General features: G+C 35.4%; 1 long non-coding RNA gene across 2 annotated transcripts; it reads right to left on the bottom strand.

The window, feature by feature from the left end:
• Nucleotides 1-6854: 6854 nt before the first annotated feature.
• Nucleotides 6855-17722, bottom strand: LOC122233081. 2 transcript variants are annotated; one of them, XR_006210531.1, is made up of 5 exons: nucleotides 17677-17711; nucleotides 17026-17079; nucleotides 10886-10952; nucleotides 10673-10811; nucleotides 6855-7790 (listed from the first exon to the last, which is right to left on the bottom strand). It is a non-coding gene; the product is annotated as an uncharacterized LOC122233081 (long non-coding RNA). The 2 variants fall into 2 exon arrangements; XR_006210532.1 differs by lacking the exon at nucleotides 17026-17079 and having other exon boundaries at nucleotides 17677-17722.
• Between the last annotated feature and the right edge of the window lie 2655 nt (nucleotides 17723-20377).

Genomic DNA, 20377 nt, shown 5'->3' on the forward strand with positions numbered 1-20377 from the left:
GCTATTTTAATGTTGTTTCCCCTCTTCTTTCAACAGATATCACTACTCCCCATGGGAAGAATCAAGATATTCTCTATGGTGTCTCCCTTATGTAAGGAGGACTACAGTTTTACCACTTTCTTTGCAAAATAGGTTTTGTTTTTTATTGCATTTTTCATGCTCAAGGTATCCCAAAGCAATTTACAGTAATGAGTTTCAACTCTGGATTGACAGTGGCTTGGTAGGCAATCATGTTAGCCATTACATATTCAAGGCCTAGTTTACACCAAGCCCTGAAATTAAAATCTTTCTCATCACAAGAGGCAATGTCTCTGGGTGACTTGGTTAATCCTCCTCTCTTTATCCTACCCTGCCTCTCCCTCCCCTCCTCTCTGTTTTTCTTTCTTTCTCAACCCACTTGCCCAGCACAGAACACCTGCACTGACAATTTTCAGATGGATGTAAAAGGATATCACTCTTACAGAGATATTTGATGATTAAAGAAACTAATTTGGAGAATGTTCAGAGCATCTTGGAAAAACATCAATACACAGAACCAGCTGAATGCAGCTTGAACTGGGTCTGCATGCAATTCTACCAGCAAGGCTAAGCTTCCCTCCAAGAGACCTACAAATTCAATGTCTTTCCCTTTAAACACTCTATGTCTGGTACTCCTAAGTGCCCCCAGAGAACTCTGCAAATCTCCTATCATAATCTTTCATGATATTTATTGTGTTTATTTGTTTACCTGTTTATACCTCACAGTAGACAGAACTCTGTAAAAGCAGCAACCTTGTCTAACTTGTTCATTGTTGAAATAATAGTGCTTACTACATTGCCTGACCTAGAGTAGTTGCTAGTAAGTATTAATGAGAAGGAAGAGTACAGAAAAGAGGGAAGTAAGAAGAAGGGAGCAAAAGTGGATGAGAAGGAGGGAAAAGGATGTAAAAAGTGTCAGGAAAGAAAGAACAATTTTTTGCACATACTGAAATAACTTATGATTGGTCTGATTCATCGTAGCCAATCTAGAGTATTTAGTTATAAAGGTAACTGGTTTACCTTCTTCCTAATGCAGGAATCTCTTCTATCACAACTCTGATGAAAAGTCATTCAGTCTTTGCTCAAACTCCACAACTTGACCCAAATAGCCTTTGATATTTTTGAAAAGCTTTATTATTAGACCACACAACTTATCTCCTGCACCTTTGTATATTTGTCCCAGTTTGTGCTTCCAGCATTAGTGAAGTAATTCAACCTCTTTTTATGCATGAGATCCTTCAGATAATTGAAAGGTATTCTTTTAAAAAAATCCTAGATCTACCCTGATCATTATCTTGGTCATTGTCTTCTGGGCATCCTCCAGTTTCTCTTGAGCAATGATAGCACCTATCATTGTAAAGAATATTGTAGATGTGCCTTCATCTGACAGTACAGCATTGTTCTCTGCACTGATCAGGATCCTCTACTTCTATTTATGCAACATCTATTGATTCCCTTGAAGCTTCTGGTTCTCTAACACTTCAGATTCTTTTTACATTAATTTTTGTGAATCCATGAATTCTGTGATCTTTATTTTCAATACAGGGTGTTTTTGCTTGTTGTTGTTTTCATTTGGTTTGTATCTATTTTTTAAAAATTCAGAACTTTGCTACTTTTACTTTATCTTGGTTACTTGAGCTTATCGTTTGTGAATATTGATATTTAAAAATGTCCTGATTTGATCATTCATTTCCTATTAATGTTAGAACATGACAGGATATAAGTAAAACAAAGTGCTAGGCTCTGTGCTAGACTTCGAACATACAGAGTTAAATAAGAAAATTCTATCACAAGAAAAATTAGACATTACTAGACAAAAAATAAGAAAATAAAGTCAATGACTTATAGGGCTATATGTAAGTGCAAAGCACTAAGAAAATACAAATAAAAGTATTTCAATCATCTATTGGTAAGAAAACAGAAGGCTTCCTGGAGGAAGTGACAGTTGATATGAATTTTGAAAGATGCGTATGAGTTAGCTAAATGAAAAAGAACAAGAAAATTTCAGGCCAAATAAATAACATAGGCAATAGCTTGGAAGCATGAAAGAAAATGACATAGTCTTTCATCTACTTTATTAGCCTTCCCTTTCATCTTTGTTTCTATCACAAATTTTAAAAATACACACTTTTTTTTATCACCATCCAAGTTTTTGATGAAATATTTAATATATGCTTATGCTGGCTTTGTATGCCATGGTATGGTAAGAAAATGATTCAGTTGGGACAACTTGACACTCACTTATAACCTGTATTTCTAGAACTTAACATCTGTTTGCCCAAAGTCTCCAAATCAGTGAAAAAGGTTTTGGCCCAAAAGAAAATATGAACTGGTTTTATTCTCCTAATATTTATGCAGCTAGTAAAGAGGAAAAAAAAAGAAGAATACGGGACAGTTGTTCTGGCAATCTTTACCTTCCAGACACTGGGTCATCCATTTTCTAGCGGATGGGAAAAGAATTGCCACCAGCCAGAGCGTGTCACAAACAGACCACTAAATCTAGAACTCAAGATAATATCAGATTAACTCATTTTAATTTTTTAAATGTTTATTTACTTTTGAGAGAGAGAAAGAGACAGAAAGTGAGTGAGGGAGGGGCAGAGAGACAGGGAGATACAGAATATGAAGTACACTCCAGGCTCTGGGCTGTCAGCAGAGAGTCCGATGTGGGGCTAGAACTCACGAACTACAAGATCATGACCTGAGCTGAAGTCAGACACTTACCTACTGAGCCACCCAAGCACCCCAAGACTGGCCCATTTTAATGAGCTAAGCAATGACTTTCACAGAGATTTAGCCTGTATTAGTTAGAGTAACATCAACACTGATGAAAGCAAAACATAACAAAATAAAATTTCAATGACGTCATACAACAAAATTTAACATACACTTGACTGTTTGATAGCAGTTCCAGTTCAATGGGCATTTCTTTACCTAATGATTCAGGGACCCAGGTCCCAAACATCTTCATGTTCCACTCATCATAATAATGAAGCTTTCAAGATTTTCATGCTTATGCTCATCAGAGTCATGGGATTGGAAAGAAAAGATGGAAAAGAATATTCACTTCTTAACTCCTTTGTCCTAAGAGTGAAATATATTTCTGCTCACATTCAATCAGATACAATCAGTCATGTGACCCTCTCACTGATCGACTGTTTTTATGTTCTCTGGAAAGAAACGGCCAAGTTTTGTTGTCTTCAGTTGAAAACTTTACCAGGAGTGCCACGAGCTATATAGGGATTTAATTATTTTTATATATTTTAAACACACTCTTACAACCAATTCAAATACTTTATTTAAAAATCAACTGAATATCAGCCATTTATTCAGCACACTTCTTATTTCATTACCTCATAAGAAGCCATCTCTTGTAATTATTAAATTATTACCATTAATTAGTCAATTCTCACTAATACATATTTTAAAGTATAACTTCAAAATAATTTAACAATTTTCAAGCTCATGAAAATGACTTTCTGAAAATCTAATAAACCTGGGAGCATTTGTTATTGCCAGAAAGAAATAGGTTAACAAATAAAAAACAGGAATGGTATAACATTGCTCTGAGATAGACAACATACACTAAGCTTTCTTCCAACACCATAATCAAACTATTTGGTAAAATTACTTAACAGGCTATGCATATACTAACTATATTATTACCTAGTGGATAATATTCCATATTGTTAAAAAAATACCAAGAATATCCACCTTGTCAAATATTTTGCTGAAGGGAAGCAACTCTATGTATAAGCTTACCTCGATCTGCTTGACTCCTAATCCTCTTTTAATACAAACAAACAAACAAAAAAAAGGTGTGCCATGCCTTTGTAAGAGTAGGTTTTTAACCCATGTTGTCTCCTAGTGAGGATCAAGTTTTTGCCAAAGTGCTCAGGAATTATTTATTGCATTTCAAAGTGATTCTGGAAAGCAAGGAGCTATACCAGTCTGAGATGGCCTGAAATCCATCAGCTACACAGTTGAAGATCCCTAGGGATCTCATGAAGCAGTCTTTAAAAATCCCAGTAAATTGGAACAACCATGGCTTTCAGATTTCCCATTTCTCAGAGTTATTAAGGCATAGGAAGAGAAAGAAAGGAAGTTATAAGGAAGAGAGAAAAAAGGCCCTCATACTAGGTATCCTAGGAGCAAGGATATGGTAGCATGTCATCAGAATTCTGCAGGTGTTTGTCTACCTAGTGGCTTCCTCAAAGGATTTATCTCTTGAGGAAAAAAATGGCTTTGTTCACATTCTGCAGCATCAGAAGAAATGCTTGATTATCTATTTGCAAAGGCATATTATAAACAGATATACCCTTAGACTTTTCCTTCTGGAAAACTACCAGTAAAACTAATCTGATAGGAATTGAATAGGTATATTTCTATGGCAGCCACAAAATAGACAAAATATATAGTTCTTGATACTTTGTCAAAGAACTTCTGTGGCAACTTGTGGGAAGGTAGAGATGGCTTCTATTTGTTGGGTTATTTTAAGATGCCAGAAATATTAGGCTTATATTAAGAAAATGGAATACTCAAGGAATGCTGTCCTCTTTCAATTTTACTTTGATTACTACTCTACTCTAGAGCCTTTTGGGTATTTGCAGTTTGGATTCTTGAATTATGTGACCCAGAATTTTCCTGTCATGAATACTCCTCTGGAAATCCATGGAGGCAGAATACCTTGGTTTGAGTCCTCCTGACTCTTTCATTGATTCTCACTGGGATACACCATTTGATTATTAACTTTATTGAACCTCAGCTATCAACTGCAAAACAGAGATGATGATATTGATCTACCTTACAGGAATGTACAAAACTTAAATAAGATAAGCTATTAGAAAATGCATAAGGTGTTAACTTTAGGAGTATCTCCAGAAATGGAGAAATCTTACTTTTTCCATGTAATATTCAGGTAAGAAGAAAGGCAGAAAGCCTTCCCTCTGAAAGCAAAGGCCAGTGTACAGTTACAGTTAGGATAATCCCATACTTAATTTCTTTAGAAAGGATGCTTGTCTTTTATGTTTGTAATTATTACTGTTGGTCCTCCAAAAACAGATGCAAATTAGATCAATGACTAGAATTTGGAGCCTGGTGGTATGGAAAAGCATAAATGACACAATGGCTTGTGTCCGGCAGCTGTCATTTCTGAACTGATACATTGTTATCAGTGCTGGAAAAAAACACATGACATCTACTGACACTGATTAAAGCTGATTTTCCCCTGAAATGCTCTCTCACATCTATTGCACAGTAATGAGTCATGCCCAATGTCAGCCTTTCACTTTCTGACTGTCTAAGTACACATCCTTGGATAGGCTCCAGCCAGGCTGACATCTGAAATATAATGAACAATGCCATTCTAAATTGCCAATAAATGTAAAAGTAAATGTGTGAGGAGCCATATGGAACTTGCTATTGTGCTGGATGCTACAATACATTGTTGAGCATTATTTAGCAGTGGGAACTGTGTACAGTAACGGATGGGTGACATAATTCTCAGTGTGAAGGCACCTTGAGCAAAAAAGGCAACTTCTGAAATAATAATCATATAAAAATGTCCACGTGCACTTCCAGACCATAGGAATACTCTGCCAGCTTCTGTGATATATAGCCTATGCAGGATGAGAAGATTTCTAGGTAGCTAGCTGCCTTTTGAGTCAAGTTACCTGCCATCCAGGCAGTTTCTTCTCTGGGCCAGCCACTAGGCTAAACACTTGTGAAGCAGTTTCTGCTCTCAAGAATCCCATTCTGCAGAGAAGAAGACAAACTTAAACACATTATTACAATAGAATACAAGAAGTACATTGTCTGAGAAGTGTCCATGGTGCAATGAAAGTTAAGAGAAAACAGCCGTTTAATGAGGTGCTATGAGAGGAGGAAAAGGAAGAGATTGACAAAGGAAACAATAATCAAAGACTTTGGATATGGAATATTTCATAGGGGAAGACTAGGGCAAGGGGTTTTTTGGCAGAAAGCATATAATATGTAGACGCAAGGTGGGGTGAAATATGGCCTCTGTGCATGGCAGCCAGCAGTCTGGATGGCTGCAGCTTGGGAGCCCACGGGGAAGGGGTGAAAACTGAGACAGAGCAGGAGCCAGATTACAAACACATTTGAGAGCTAAAGATAATATATAGTAAAGTTAACAGAATTTTGAGATGTTTCCAACAATTATCAAGCACGTGGTAATGTTGGTTAGCCCATAAAAATGCACCTTGCGGATCTCACATTGTCCAGTGAGACTTTTCACTTTTTTAGGTGTATAATGTGTCAATGGAGCCTCCTAGTTCCCAGAGACCCAGTGATGTTCTCTTGGCAGGAATATTCCTACTTTTCTTCTGACACAGAAGCCCGCAGAATGAGTGATTTGGTAGAACTTCATCAAGAAGAGTAAGGTAATGTCCATCAATCAGGAGACTGGTTAAATATTTCAGGGTACATTTAAAATGTAGTACTCATTGCAGTTAAAATGGATGAGGTAGTTCTTTACACATTGACTTGAAAAGATGATCAAAACATGTTGCTAAGTTAAAAAATAGATTTAAAAGATGTGTACAAAGTATTGTAGGAAACACACCACAATATTACTATGACTCTTCTAAGGAGTATGCCTGAGTAAGATGGAGATTTTATTTTTGACTTTATATATTTTTACTTTGCTTATTTGTGTTACAATGAGCTTATATTATTTTACAATTTTCACACTCCCCCTCCTCCCAAAACACAAGAGAACAGAGTATAGAAAGAGAAGCGAAAAGATAAAGGTGCGATATTCACACACACACACACACACACACAAACCCTTCTGCTTGGAATTCTTTTGATGAGATGACTCCAAACAACCACTCAACAAACTCCTTGGCTAATGATTTTTTTATTGACTTGATTTAATGTATGGTTAAATTAATCCAACTGCCTGGTTGTTTTGGATCCAGAGAAATAAAGCCCATGTTTCTTTTACCCCATGGATTTATTTTCTTTAGGCCCAGCTAGGTCTCCTAGTAATTTTTCCTGTAATAAAACTGTATTGATATAAGACCTCTCATTTTTCAAATTACATTTTAAAAATTTAAGGAAATTGAGGTGAGGCTGGAGGATAGATTCTGATGCTTACAAATTAAAGTGTTAAAGGTAGGATGGGGAAGATTTCCTGAGTGCTATGAGTTAAATCCCTTCACAAGTATTCTTCAAATTAAGCCTGCTAGCAAACTTTGGTGTATGTATGTTAGTCTCTGTTTTAACAATAAAGAGGGGTTAAGTAATAAATTAAGATGACACCTAGTAAGTGACAGATGTTTTGGGATTTTAAAATAGGTCTGTGTAGACAAAAACAGGCATACATTTCATCAAGATGAAAACTGGTTCTAAAGAAATTCATCATAAGTATCAACCCAAGATATCTCAGTAGTCAAAATAACTTAGCAAGGAGAAGGATGCCCATGGAAATAAAATAAGCTACAAAGGGTATGTCCAATCCCATTATATGCTGAAATCTGTTCCTCCTTCACATCTTGGCTTCTTTTAGGTACAACATTAAATAATGTCTTGAACTGAATTAGAATAGACTATTTACACACAAATATTAGTATTTTGGTCATGGATTTTTAGGGCAAGCCTCTCTACCTCCCAGAAGCTCTTAGTCATCTTCAGGCTACATCCTTGGGGAGCCACATTCGATGACCCTAAGTCTGCTTCTCTGATTCTGTTGTTCCATTTGTCTCTTCTTAATAGTTGAAGCCAATTTGGATTTGAAATGGCTGGGTTCACTGCAGAGATTAAAGAATAATTTTGTTTACTCTTAATTCAAATGAACCCTGGAGCCTCATTAGTTATTTCAGTCCTAAGGCTTTGCTCCAGGAAAGAAACAGGAGATTGTTTTCAGACTCTGAAAACTATAAAGCACAGATCTGGTGTCCTCCCATCCTTTCAATTCTCTTCCTTTTCTTCAACCATCAATAAACAAGACAGGCTCAAAAGTACTGTTAGTGGTTACAAGATTCAATTAGAGTGAGGGAATTTCTTGGGAAGAAGGGATTTGAATTACTTGGAAGAAAAAGAGGGTTGAAGACCCTTAGGATCCTGGAAACAATAGCTGTGGACTGTCCAGAATAAGTTTTTAAAAGTGACATTGTGGGGGCATTATGTGGCCAGACTAATAATAATAGAGATTAATGAGATTCTTAACCTCTTGGGCTTCTGGAAGAATGACACCAAGCATGTTATGGATAATTGGCATGGACGTGCAGGGAATGGTGCTTCACCAAAAGGAATTTGTGGTCTTACCTATAGTTAAATTCCCTTGAAAATCTTTTTGAAGAATGCCACCTTGAAACCCTCTCCTATTCCTTTTTCCTTCAGTACTTAGGTATGTGCAGAATTATCTCCAGCATTGGAACTAACTGGAGTGTCTTTACTTGAGTGTCACGTGAAGATGTTGGCTTCATTTGGCATCCATATTGCATGAGAAACACATCCCATAGTATCCTATATTTGCTCTTCATGTAAGGAGATGCTCTCACTCTGAGAACAGACGGGAAGTGAACCTCACTAAAGGAATAACTGATGCCTCTTCTGGAGCACAGCTTATTGAGTGTAATAACTCACGGAACTGCCCCTGAGATTTAATATTAAAAAAAAAACATTATTGTAGGGGCACCTGGGTGACTCACTCAATTGAATGTCTGACTCCTGATTTTGGCTCAAGTCATGATCCAGGGTTGTAGGATCAAGCCCCACATTGGGCTTCATGCTGAACATGGAGTCTGTTTAAGATTCTTTTCTCTCTCTCCCTTTGTCCCTCCCCAGCTCACGTGAGCATGTGGGTGCTCTCTCTTTCTCTCCTTCAGAATAAAAACATTAAAAAAATAAGAAAGCATATTACTATGAAAAATGTAAAACATACACAAGAGTAGAAAAGGGAATATAAGAAACCTTTATCACTCTGCTAAAACAATCACCAGCTGCCTGACAATGCTATGTAAGTTGATATCCTTATATTTTTCTTTGGATAACTATATGCAGGTGAATTTTTAAAATTTAAATTTGTGAGTGGCATACATTCATCAGCCTGCATTTTAATCATTGGAAAAAAAACTACGCTGTGATCATATTTGAAGCTCAAGCCTGTGGCCCCAGGTCATACCAATTTTAGTAACATTTATAGATTTTCTACACTTATGTAATATCTTGAAACTGGAGGTAGGGAGGAACCCAAGCTGAATTTCCTCAGATGCTAAGAATATAAAAAGACCATATGTAAAGGGATCCCCCGACAATTATCTTTAAATAAAGGGGAAAATCTTTGTAGCAGGCTGATTTCCCCCCTCTCTCCTCACACTGTTTACTCCATTCTCTGTCACTAAAAGGAGTGCAAAGAAGAAGGCTTTATCTTTTCTTTTTCTCTCTATAAGCCTAATTTGAAAGGTGGATTTTGAGCTCATGTCCCTAGTGTCCAGATGAACACTAAGACTATGACCCAGATCAGTCTTTTCTCTTTTTAAATTTATCCTAATCCTCTCATCAATATTTTTTTTAAAAAATCAATATTTTTTTTAAAAAATATTATAAAAATATTTTAAAAAATAAAAAAAATTATTTATACCGGCAGTACAAGAATTTGAATTTGATAACCCTTTTAGTATTCCTATGTGTTCTATTTTGAATAGTCAGTGAGCTTTCCTGTTGCTTTGTCAGGATATATTTTGTCCTTTAGAAATTGGATTCCATTCATCTCTATGCTACACTTTTATAATTTGACTCTGGAATTTTTCTAAAAATGGTTAAATGTATGTTTTACAATATTGAAGTTCTGTGAATGGTTTTAACTATATTTCCTAGGCTAAGACAGGATAAGGATTCTTTACCAGGGGAATACTATCACTTCAAGCTGATGTTTTTAAGTGAGCAGGCAAGAAAATAATAATAATAAAGAGGAAATGCACCAAGTATTCATAGGCAATGCTTCTAAAAAACAACCACTTCACCATTGCTCAACATGTAACTTGCAAGATGTCATAGAGATCAATATTACTGGACTGAAAACTCATGAAAAATGGAGATATCTTAGTTCAATCATCCATGTGTTCATTATATGCAAAAAGGAAAACAACTTTTATAACCACATGCCTGAGACCTTAAGCATTTACTGAAATGGAACAGAAACAGCAAGGCCCAGGGCCTCCAGAGCAATTGGATTAGAATGGGAAAATTTTCTCATTGAGATACTATAGGTAACCTATCAAAATGGCAAGGTTTGAATGGAATAATGCACATCATCAGGAAAGTAAAACAAAAAATCTCCCAAAACATAGCACATGTAACCACAATATACGCAAATGTATTTATTTATAAATCTTAAATGCACCCTATAAATTATGCACTATGAAACGAATTTAAAAGGATAACATAAATAAAAATATAAATTAGAACATTTACATTTTCTTCCCAATGAGCATGTTGAACAACACCCTGGAAGAATGTACCTTACCTTGCTGTTCCTTGTTGTAAAGAATTCTTTCATGCTCAAAAACAGCACTCCCTCTGGTTTTCTATATAGTTCCATTATTAACCATATCATTTGATCAAGGAAGTATTGAAATCTATGGCTCAAAAGTTTTGCAACAGATAGAAGTTTAAACTACTATATTACCTTCATGAATTTGTTTTGCCAGGTAAAATTAGCCCTCTGAATAAAGTAGAAACATCTCAGATGTGTGTATTTCAAATAGTCTCAGTCAAAAAGGACAGCTTTTAGGGCCTGGGGTTCCTGGGTGGCTTCTGGACCTTTGCTGTCATAAAAAAAGGATGTAAATGAAGGATAGAAAGCCCATGTGTTGAAGCACATCAACTATCTTTGTCTTACCTGGGCTCTGTTTTTCTTCCCCTCAGTGCAGCTACCATGATGTCCCTGCATGCTGTGGGCATCATTTCTAGAAAAAAGCCAATATTGCTTTAAGGAGTTCCTGATTCCTCACATCATAGTCCTTTGCCTTCACCTTCCCCAAACCACCACAGAATTTCTTAAAGGCTCTATGTTCTGCCTTCTCTCCAGGTTCAAGTGGAGACTAAGTGACATAGAAGGATTAAAGTATCTCATGCTTTCCATTCTTTAAAGAGATGGTTACATTTCTAGTTCCCTTCTTTCAAAAGGAACTGGAATGTTTGAATTTGAAATATTGTAATAGATGGTATAATTTTAGTTCACTGCTTTTTTCCCATCAGGTTAAAAATATCTTTCAAATAATATTCTTCTCATTGGATTTTCTTAGTCTCAGATTGTCTCAAACCGAAATTTGGAGGCTTTTATTAGTTGATAGTAGCTCCTTACTATTAATCATGCTCTTTGATATATACTAAATTTGACTTGATTTATTGAGAGATTGATACCAATGACCTTAGAATGAATAAAAATCATAATCATATTTAATACTGATGCCTGGTTATCATGCTAGCTGCATATTAATAACCTGATGGATTTGATGATGCATTTTAAGTTGAAATATTAGAGATTTTTCTTTTGTTTGTCTGATTCTATGTTTTCTCATGTGTCCATTCTATTTCCTTTTCTTTAAAACAGAGGTTTCTCTAGTTTATTCCTAAAAACACACCTCTTATCTTTTTTATTGAAGTATGCAGGTAGCTATGCATAGTAAACCATATTTCTCATTAATTTTCAAACTTTGCTTTCTGAGTGAAGAGGTTTGGAGTCCATGATGGGATAGGACTTCATTAAAATCCTGGTTTTTATTCTCAAATTTAAATTTTCAAATGCTTTTCAGCTACATCTCAGATATGTCTATTAAATCTGGATACTTCTTTTCACCCTTAATAGTGCTGAGATATTTATTATACTTATATAAAGTATACGAAAACTGGAGACACTCCATGGTATTGAAAACTGGGAATTCTGACCCAATATGCATGATGAGTCTTAGATTTGACCTGGCTTATTTGGAAAGCTCCTCTGTCAGCAAAATTTGTCTGCCAAGTGAGAACAAGAGGCCTGGCATTGTTTTCAGAGGAATTCAGCCTGTTTTCAGAATGTGAAAACATTCTCATCTAGAGGCTAGAGATTTTAATGACTAAGGTATTTGCCCAAAGATAAGTGAATTGAGTGCAATGGAGAAGGAAGTTGTGTAAATATTTTAGATTTGCAACTTCCTGTTTTATCTGTTAAATTTTTATTGTTACTTGTCACCCTCATAAAAGCACTGCATTTTATTCATTTGAAATTAAAATCATAGTGGCTGTCTCTAGTAAAAAGAGATTGAGTGAGATGGGCACCTAGTAGGTCTTAGAGATTGAGCTTACAATATCCATTCAGCTCTCAAAAGCCAATCATGGGATCAGAGTCACCTTGTCAATGATTGGTTTAGAAATAGAAAAATGATCTATTCTTGGTCAATGAGACATGAAGGAGACCATTACGAGAGGGCCTCAGAAATATGTTCTTGCTTTTAAGTAGTAAACATGGAGGAAGACACTTCTTTTCTACTTGCCCTGGACATTGTAGTATCTGCACACAATGGCCAGAATCACTGGAGCCCGCTTGCTGTCAGCCTGAGGTTGAAGTACACATAGAAATGAAGGAAGAGCTAAGGTGTTGGAGAAGCAGAGACCAAGTTTTCACACCTCCCTTCTGATGCTATTCTATCTCAAGGTTTGCAATGTGAGCTATTCATTTTTGTTCTGTTTAAGCTGGGGTTAATTTTCTGTTCCTTGCAAATGTGAAAACATCTCTGATTCAAATAGATCCAAGATCTTGATCCTCAATTAACTGTCTACTATTACCTGTAACTATCAACAGAGAGATGCAAAAAGAATAGAAGGCCAGGTAGATGTATGCTAGGTAATCTAAAGAGGAGTATATGGCAGATTCCTTTTGTCCAGACAAGGAGCATACATAAACAGCCTCATTTCCCTATACATCAGTAGTTCTTATGTGTGTTCTAAAGACCCTTGGCAGTCTGGTTAATACCAACAGACCACTTTAAGATAAATATTTTTAAATTATTTTTTAAAAAGCATGTAATCACAAATATTATATTGCAATAGTTATCAAAATATGTTTAAAAAACTAAATTTGTGGTGTATATTACATGTGCTTCTTCATCAATGTTTTTTTGTGAAAGACTTGTTGCCAAGTCACATAGCTACTATAATTTCAAAGTACTAAATAAAAATATTTCAAGATATCTGCAAATATTAAGTGATATAAAAAATCAACATTTCCTATTTTATCATGGCCACAGTTTTTGTTAATACTTATGTGGATTATTACCTTCAATTCATAACTGAAGAAAATACTTAATTTTAGTTACAGTTAGTGAAATAATAATATACTGATTTTATTATCCAATTTATAAGCCCTCTAAATTCTATCCAAGGGTAACTTGTTTAGGAACCCCTGTTCCTACCTTTTAAAAAAATATTCTAATCCACTTTGAAGACAGACTTTTTTGTTTTGCTAATTGGGCCCACATTAGACATACATAACATTAGAACCACAGATGTGTATACTTGTATCAAATATAAATTAAGATTGCTACCACCTCAACTCTTGGACATTTATGTTCAAAAATCTTCTAGCTACTTTTTTCTTATGATGTTAGTTGGGGATTTTCTAGACATTTACCAAAAAAAAAAAAAAAAAGAGTTTTGTTGTTATTCGCAGAGAAAATTCCAATTTTTCAAAACTATTTTTCTTTCTGTATAATCTAATATTGGAAAGTTACATGAGTATTGCTTGGAAATAAGCTCTTTGACTAGGTGTTATTGCTAATCTTGGCTAGAACAACAACAACAATAAAAAGGTGAAATTTGTTATCTGCTAAAATGCCTATCCTGACAATCATGATTTCCATTTTATTGGTCCAAACCTCAAATGTAATTCCCTAAAAATCATTTACAGTTTCACTCTACATCAACTTAAAAATCTAGAAAGTGAGAAAACATATTTTATGATTTTGTAGAGTTTTCTCACAAAGCTCTATATTTAATTTAAAAAGAAAAAATAATTTAATACTAGATAGATATCCCCTACCCTCATTCCAAACTCCCATTGCGAAAGCATTTCAGTTGGGTTCTGTCCTTCAGCATATCCCAGTAAACTTCGCAAAATGTTCGCATCTTTTCATTTCAAATAGATTTGATGTACAAAAAGTGGTGGCTTCTTTTCATTGAGTAGATAAATTAGTGGAACTATGGAAAAAAAATATGAGTGACAGGGTCTAGAGGGCCTGGAGGGCAAATATATATATATATGTATATATATATGATATATGTGTATATATATATATATATACACACTTGGCAAGTATAAATATGTATTTGGCATATACATACATATATATATGGCAAATATATGTTATTATATTTGTATTGTAGTATACTATAGTATTGTATTATAATGTGTGTGGATAGTTGGAGAGATAGATAAGCAAATTGCCCTTGAGCAATGTTGTGATGTAGCAGTGCTTCAAGCACCCACCCTTTATAAAAGTAGATGTATTTTTAACAATAAGATTCATTTGCAATGAGCAGCCTGATGTTTCAATGTTGTCCATCAGTGTAACTTTTCTATTAATTGAACTCTCATTGTTAGTGGGAGCTGTAAGAAACTACTGGAGGATAGTCTCCTTGGGGTTTTTGTTTGATCAAGTCTTCATCATTTCCTGAAATGGCTAAGCCTCATTAATAGCTACTACTCCTTTCAAAAGAAGCTGCCCTGTTTCTTCACCTGGAGCTTATCAGACTTCGATAATGAATGATGTGGAGGAAACTGCTAGGCATTAGCATTAGAGTCATCATTAGAGACAAGATTATATCGTTAAAAATTATTACAGCCAGAATGAAGATCAGGATAACAGAGGAATATAAGAGGTAACAGACTCGCTTGAAAGAAACATAAAAAATTGGGTGAAATGGAAGCCTTAAAGTTTTCAACTTCTCAAAAGACTGAATTCAATTGATTCCTTTTTTTTTTTTTTTTTTTTTAGGTTAAGGTTGATACCATACTCAAGATCTGCTTTGAGGATGAAGCCATGAAATTCAATTCTATTTATCAAGTATTTATTCATTTGTGTATTTATTTTTCAAGTAATTTTTGTTATAAAAACAATACGTGGTAGAACTTCCTCAATCTAATAAAGGGCATCTAGGAAAAAGAAACTCACGGTTAACATTGCATTTAATGGTAAGAAAATGAATGTTTTCCTCTTAAGATTATGAGCAAGATACTCTTGCCACTTCTATTAAATATTGTACTGCAAGTTCTAGCCAGTGCAGGAAGGCATAAAAAGGATATAAAAGGCATCCAGATTGGAAATGAAGCAAAGCTATCTCTATTCACAGATAACATGATTTTTTATATAAAAAATCCTAAGGAATCCACTAAAAAAACTATTACAACTAATACACAAGTTTGGCAAGTTTGCACAATGTAAGAGCAATATACAAAAATCAATTGTATTTCTATACAATGGCAATAAATTTCTGAAAGTAAAATTAAGAAAATAATTTCATTTATAATATATAAAGGTATAAAACATAAAAGCATAAAGCCTGAACTCTGAAAATTATAAAATATTGTTAATAAAATAAAAAAAGATTAAATAAATGGAAAGGTATCTCATGTTCATGGATTAGAAGATTTAATATTGTTAAGATAGAAATATTCCTCAATTTTATCTACCATTTCAGTGTGATCCTAGCATGACTTTTTATAGAAATCAACAAGATGATCATAAATTTATATTTAAATGCAAGGGACCAGGGTGCCTGGGTGGCTCAGTTTGTTGAGCATTAGACTCTTGATTTTGGCTCAAGTCATGCTCCCAGGGTTGTGGGATCAAGTCTTGCATCGGGTTCCATGCTGATTCTCTCTCTGTCTCTTTCTCTCTCTCCCTCTGTCCCTCTCCCCCATTCATGCATGCTCTCCCTCTCTCTAAAATTAAAAAAATAAAATTAAAGGGACCAAGAATGGCCAAACAATCTTTATAAGGAACAAAGTAGAATCACATTTCTCAATTTTAAAATTTACTACAAAGCTGCAGTAATAAAGACATAGTGGCATTAGCATAAAGATAGACATTTAGATAAATTGGATAGAATTTGGAGTCCAAATATAAAACTGCTTGTGGTCAATTGATTTAAAAAATGCTGCCAAGATTATTAAATTAAAAAAAAAGTCTTTCCAACAAATGGTTCTGAACAACTGGATATCCATATGCAAAAGAATGCAATTGGACCTTACCACACACAAAAATTAACTTAAAATGGATCACAGACCTACCAAGGCCTAAAACTATAAAACTCTTAGAAAAAAAAAAAAAACACAGAGTGAGTCTTCACAAATCTAGGTAAGGCAAAGCCTTCTTAGAACATTAAAAGTGCAAGAGAAAGAAACCAATGATTGGATGCCATCAAAATTAAAAATGTTTGAGCAAGACAGCAGTGTAGAAATTTCTGGCACGTATCCCTTCCCAGAAACAGCAATATGAACAACTATCCACATGCCAAAGGAAAAAAGAAAAGAAAACAAACAGACAAATGAAAAACCTTCACAAGGGGTAAAGATTCCAGGTGAAGGATTAAAGCACATGGTAGGAGGATAGAACTAAGAAAAGACATAGGAAAGAGGGTAGGAAAAAAAGTTTCACATTATCTCCATCGCTCCTCCCCCAAACCCAGGCAGTCCAGTGAAGAGAAAGACACCCTGTCCATGGGGAAAGGTGCATCAGGTAAGCACCAACTTCATCACAGACCCAGCACTACACCCACATCAGCTCTCACAGTCCCAGGAGGCTCCTGTAAACATAGGATCCTGGGCCACTCAAATGCCAGGCCAGCACCCCATAGATCTAGACTCTAGACTGGTTTACATGGACCAAGGCTCTTGATCTACCCCAGTGCCAAGCCAGTACCCTGTAACCTCAGTCTTCAGGTTAGCCCTCACAGACCCAACCTCCAGGCTGACCCCATGGGATCAGTCTACAGACTCACTTCTGTGGCCCCAAACTCCAGGCTCACTCTGGTATCAAGTTGGCTCCATTTATTCTCCAAGACCAAAATGAAAACCAAGAAAAAAGAAAGGAATTATTATTTACTATTCTTTATACATTCTCTCCACTTACTTCATTTTATACCTTTGGTCATGCTATCCCTTACCTTGAAACATCTTTACCAACCCTCAATTCCACATAGCCAAGTCTTAGCTATACCTCAAAGTTTTTCTTAAATGTTAACTCTTTCAGGAAGCCTCCAAGGCAAGAGTAGGAACTTTCTCATCTCTGAATACCTCTAGTACTTTATGGCTATTTTTTATGCCATTTGCTACCTTGTATTATAGTTATTTTTCAGCCTGTTCTGATCCATTTCTTCTATTTCAGTTCCCAGTAATTGATACAGTAGCTAAGGGGCTTTATTTTGCCTGAGATTTTCTGTCACTTCTAATGTTCTCCTATCAACAGTTCATTTGTGTTTATTCTATGAAAGGATGTCTTTTGTTATTTCATGTATGTATTCATATTTTCTGTCAATTGTTTTACTGTGCTTTTTATTAATTATATAGTAGCACACAAATGAGTCTCATGTTTTGGCCTATCAAAATCAACAGTGAGATGAAGCCACCTGAATTTTCTTTGGGAAACTTACTCTTGTCCCAAGGAATCCTGTTGAGGTGAGTGATGGAATTCCAAAAAGGAACATAGAATGAGGAGGGAAACAATTCCCATTGTTTCATGCCTAGGACTAGATAAGAAATCATAGGGATGGTTTTCATCTGCTGCCTTCTGAACTGAGGAATGATTTTTAAAGTATTTACATACATTACAAATAAGCAGGAGAGCTTCCAGCTTCTAGCAATGCTTCTTCCCAACTAAAATGAATTCACAGAAAAGAAGACTGTGGCAGTATTTGCATTTCAGATTGACTAGCAGGCCTATCCAAACTTGTTCAGCTGGTCAGCTAATGCTGATGGCTTAAGACATCAATGCATTGTCAAGGAGAACTATTACAATTAAATTCTCACACCCCACTCCCACCATGGCACGTACCTCATGGCCATAATCTGGATTTATAACACAGCTTTAGAACTGGGAATAATCTGGCTTCAAATAAAATATCTAGGTAACCTAAGAAAAATATTTCTTTCCATTTTGCAGTAATACAAACTTTTCATCCAAGTCCCATAAAACTCAAATCCTGCTACTTCTGTGCCAATCCATAGTTGAGAAAACTTGAGTTTTAAGGATTGGAAATGTACTGAGTTAGTTTTCCTGACACTGCAATTGGCTGTTTGCATGCCCATTAGGTTTACTTCCCAAATGTACTGTGAGTTCAAAATCACTTGTGCCCTGTGAATATAATCAGGAAATGTCACTGGGGCATGAAAGAGTCCAGGACAACAAAAGCTCACACACTGTAGCCTAGGGAATTTTATTTTGCATTTTTACTCCCTCCCAGTGGAGAATAAACTCCCAATTAGAAAAGGAATACTAGTATGAGAACTTTGTCCTATTTCATTTGCTTGGGTTTAATGCTTAAACCCATTAGATGCATTTGCTCACAGCAATTGTTGCTGACACATCTCAGAGTATAATCAAGTGAACTGATGTTTCAAAGTTAGTAGATACTGATCAAGGACAGACTATACCTAAAGAATCAGTTTTCTGTGATGGGAAAGGGGAAGGTGGGTGTTAGTGCCCAGTTTTCCACAATTCACTAGTTCACTAGTGCAGCATGTTCAATCATGGGAAGCTGCTCCTTTATGTTTTTGTTGTTCTTGTTTGTTTGTTTTGTTTTTTGTTTTGGGGTTTTTTGCTTTTGTTTTTTGCTTATAAAATTATTCTGGAAAAAGACAAACATTTACAAGATAGATAACCAAGGATTTCACTTTGCCTTCATGGATCCTACATAACCTAGTGATTCTCTACAGTTCTGAATTCAAGATTCCTTATGTTGCTATGTGGAAAACAATGAAGGTATAAATCATTAATATCTAAGCTCAAACCATAATCAACCAATTTTGGCCAGTTTATTCAAATACCTGCTTAGTCTAGTAAAAACTAGTACAGGTAAGTTACTTGCTCAAAGGTTTTCTTCCAAGTGAGGCTTACCATCAGAATACCTTGGGGAGGTTCAATAAAACATTCATATTCCTAGTCTCCACCACAGCCTTAGAGTCAGAATTTCGAGGAATTTGGGTGATTAACATGCATATGTAAAAATCACCCTCAAAAAATTCTGACTTAGGGGCGCCTGGGTGGCTCAGTCGGTTGAGCGTCTGACTTTGGCTCACGTCATGACCTCGTGGTCTGTGAGTTCGAGCCCCGCGTTGGGCTCTGTGCTGACAGATCAGAGCCTGGAGCTTGTTTAGGATTCTGTGTCTCCCTCTCTCTCTGACCCTCCCCCATTCATGCTCTGTCTCTCTCTGTCTCAAAAATAAATAAACATTCAAAAAAATAAAAAAAATAAAAAATAAAAAATTCTGATTTATAGCTAGTTCTGAGGACCAAAAAGTAAACCACCCTTCTTTAGCTACTGGTCTATGGATGTTGAAGAAATATCGCAGTGTTCTTATAGTTCCTTAAGTTTTGATTAGCTTATTCCTTTTATTGCTTATGAAGGAAGTAAAGTATGGCAAGTAATAAGTTTTCTAATTCAGTAAATTGATTGTTGCCCCCTGCTCCCTAATAGTCCACAACACTGCATCATTTTCTGACATTCCAAACATACACTTTTTATCTTGTTATAGTGGCATATGTAAGCATAATTAAAATATTGAAATTATTCTCTTCCTCAATGGTAAGTTGCTCAAAATTCAACTTTTTTATGCCCCTACAACATATTTTACAGTTTGAGGAGCTTACATTGTAGTAAAGATACAATAAAAAGTAAAAAAAAAAAAAAGATATAATTTTAAGTAGTGGTAACTTCCATAATAATAATAATAATATTAATATTAATAATAATAAAGCAGAATATGGAGATAAAAACTATAGGAATGATGGCAAGATTCAGGGAAGGCTTTTCTGAGGAGGAGACATTTCAGATAAGAAAACAGTACCTGTTATATTTTTATAACTGGAATAAATATTAATTGAATGAATGGATAATGATAAGGAAAGAAAGGGAAGGGTAAAAAGGGGAAGGTTATGAAGGGTAAGGTCTCATAAAAGTCTGTACTATGAGCGTATACAGAAATACAATTTTGATATGTCCTAGGAATGCCAAGAAGATCAGTATGACTGAAGACATATCAGCTGAATGAATTAGGTGCCTAGTGATAGGATATAAGCTATGAGAAATAGGCTGGAGCTGAACAAAGTGGGCCTTGGAGGTCATGATGGAGTTT

Source organism: Panthera tigris, chromosome D4 (genome assembly GCF_018350195.1).
Source record: "Panthera tigris isolate Pti1 chromosome D4, P.tigris_Pti1_mat1.1, whole genome shotgun sequence".
NCBI classification, from domain to species: domain Eukaryota; kingdom Metazoa; phylum Chordata; class Mammalia; order Carnivora; family Felidae; genus Panthera; species Panthera tigris.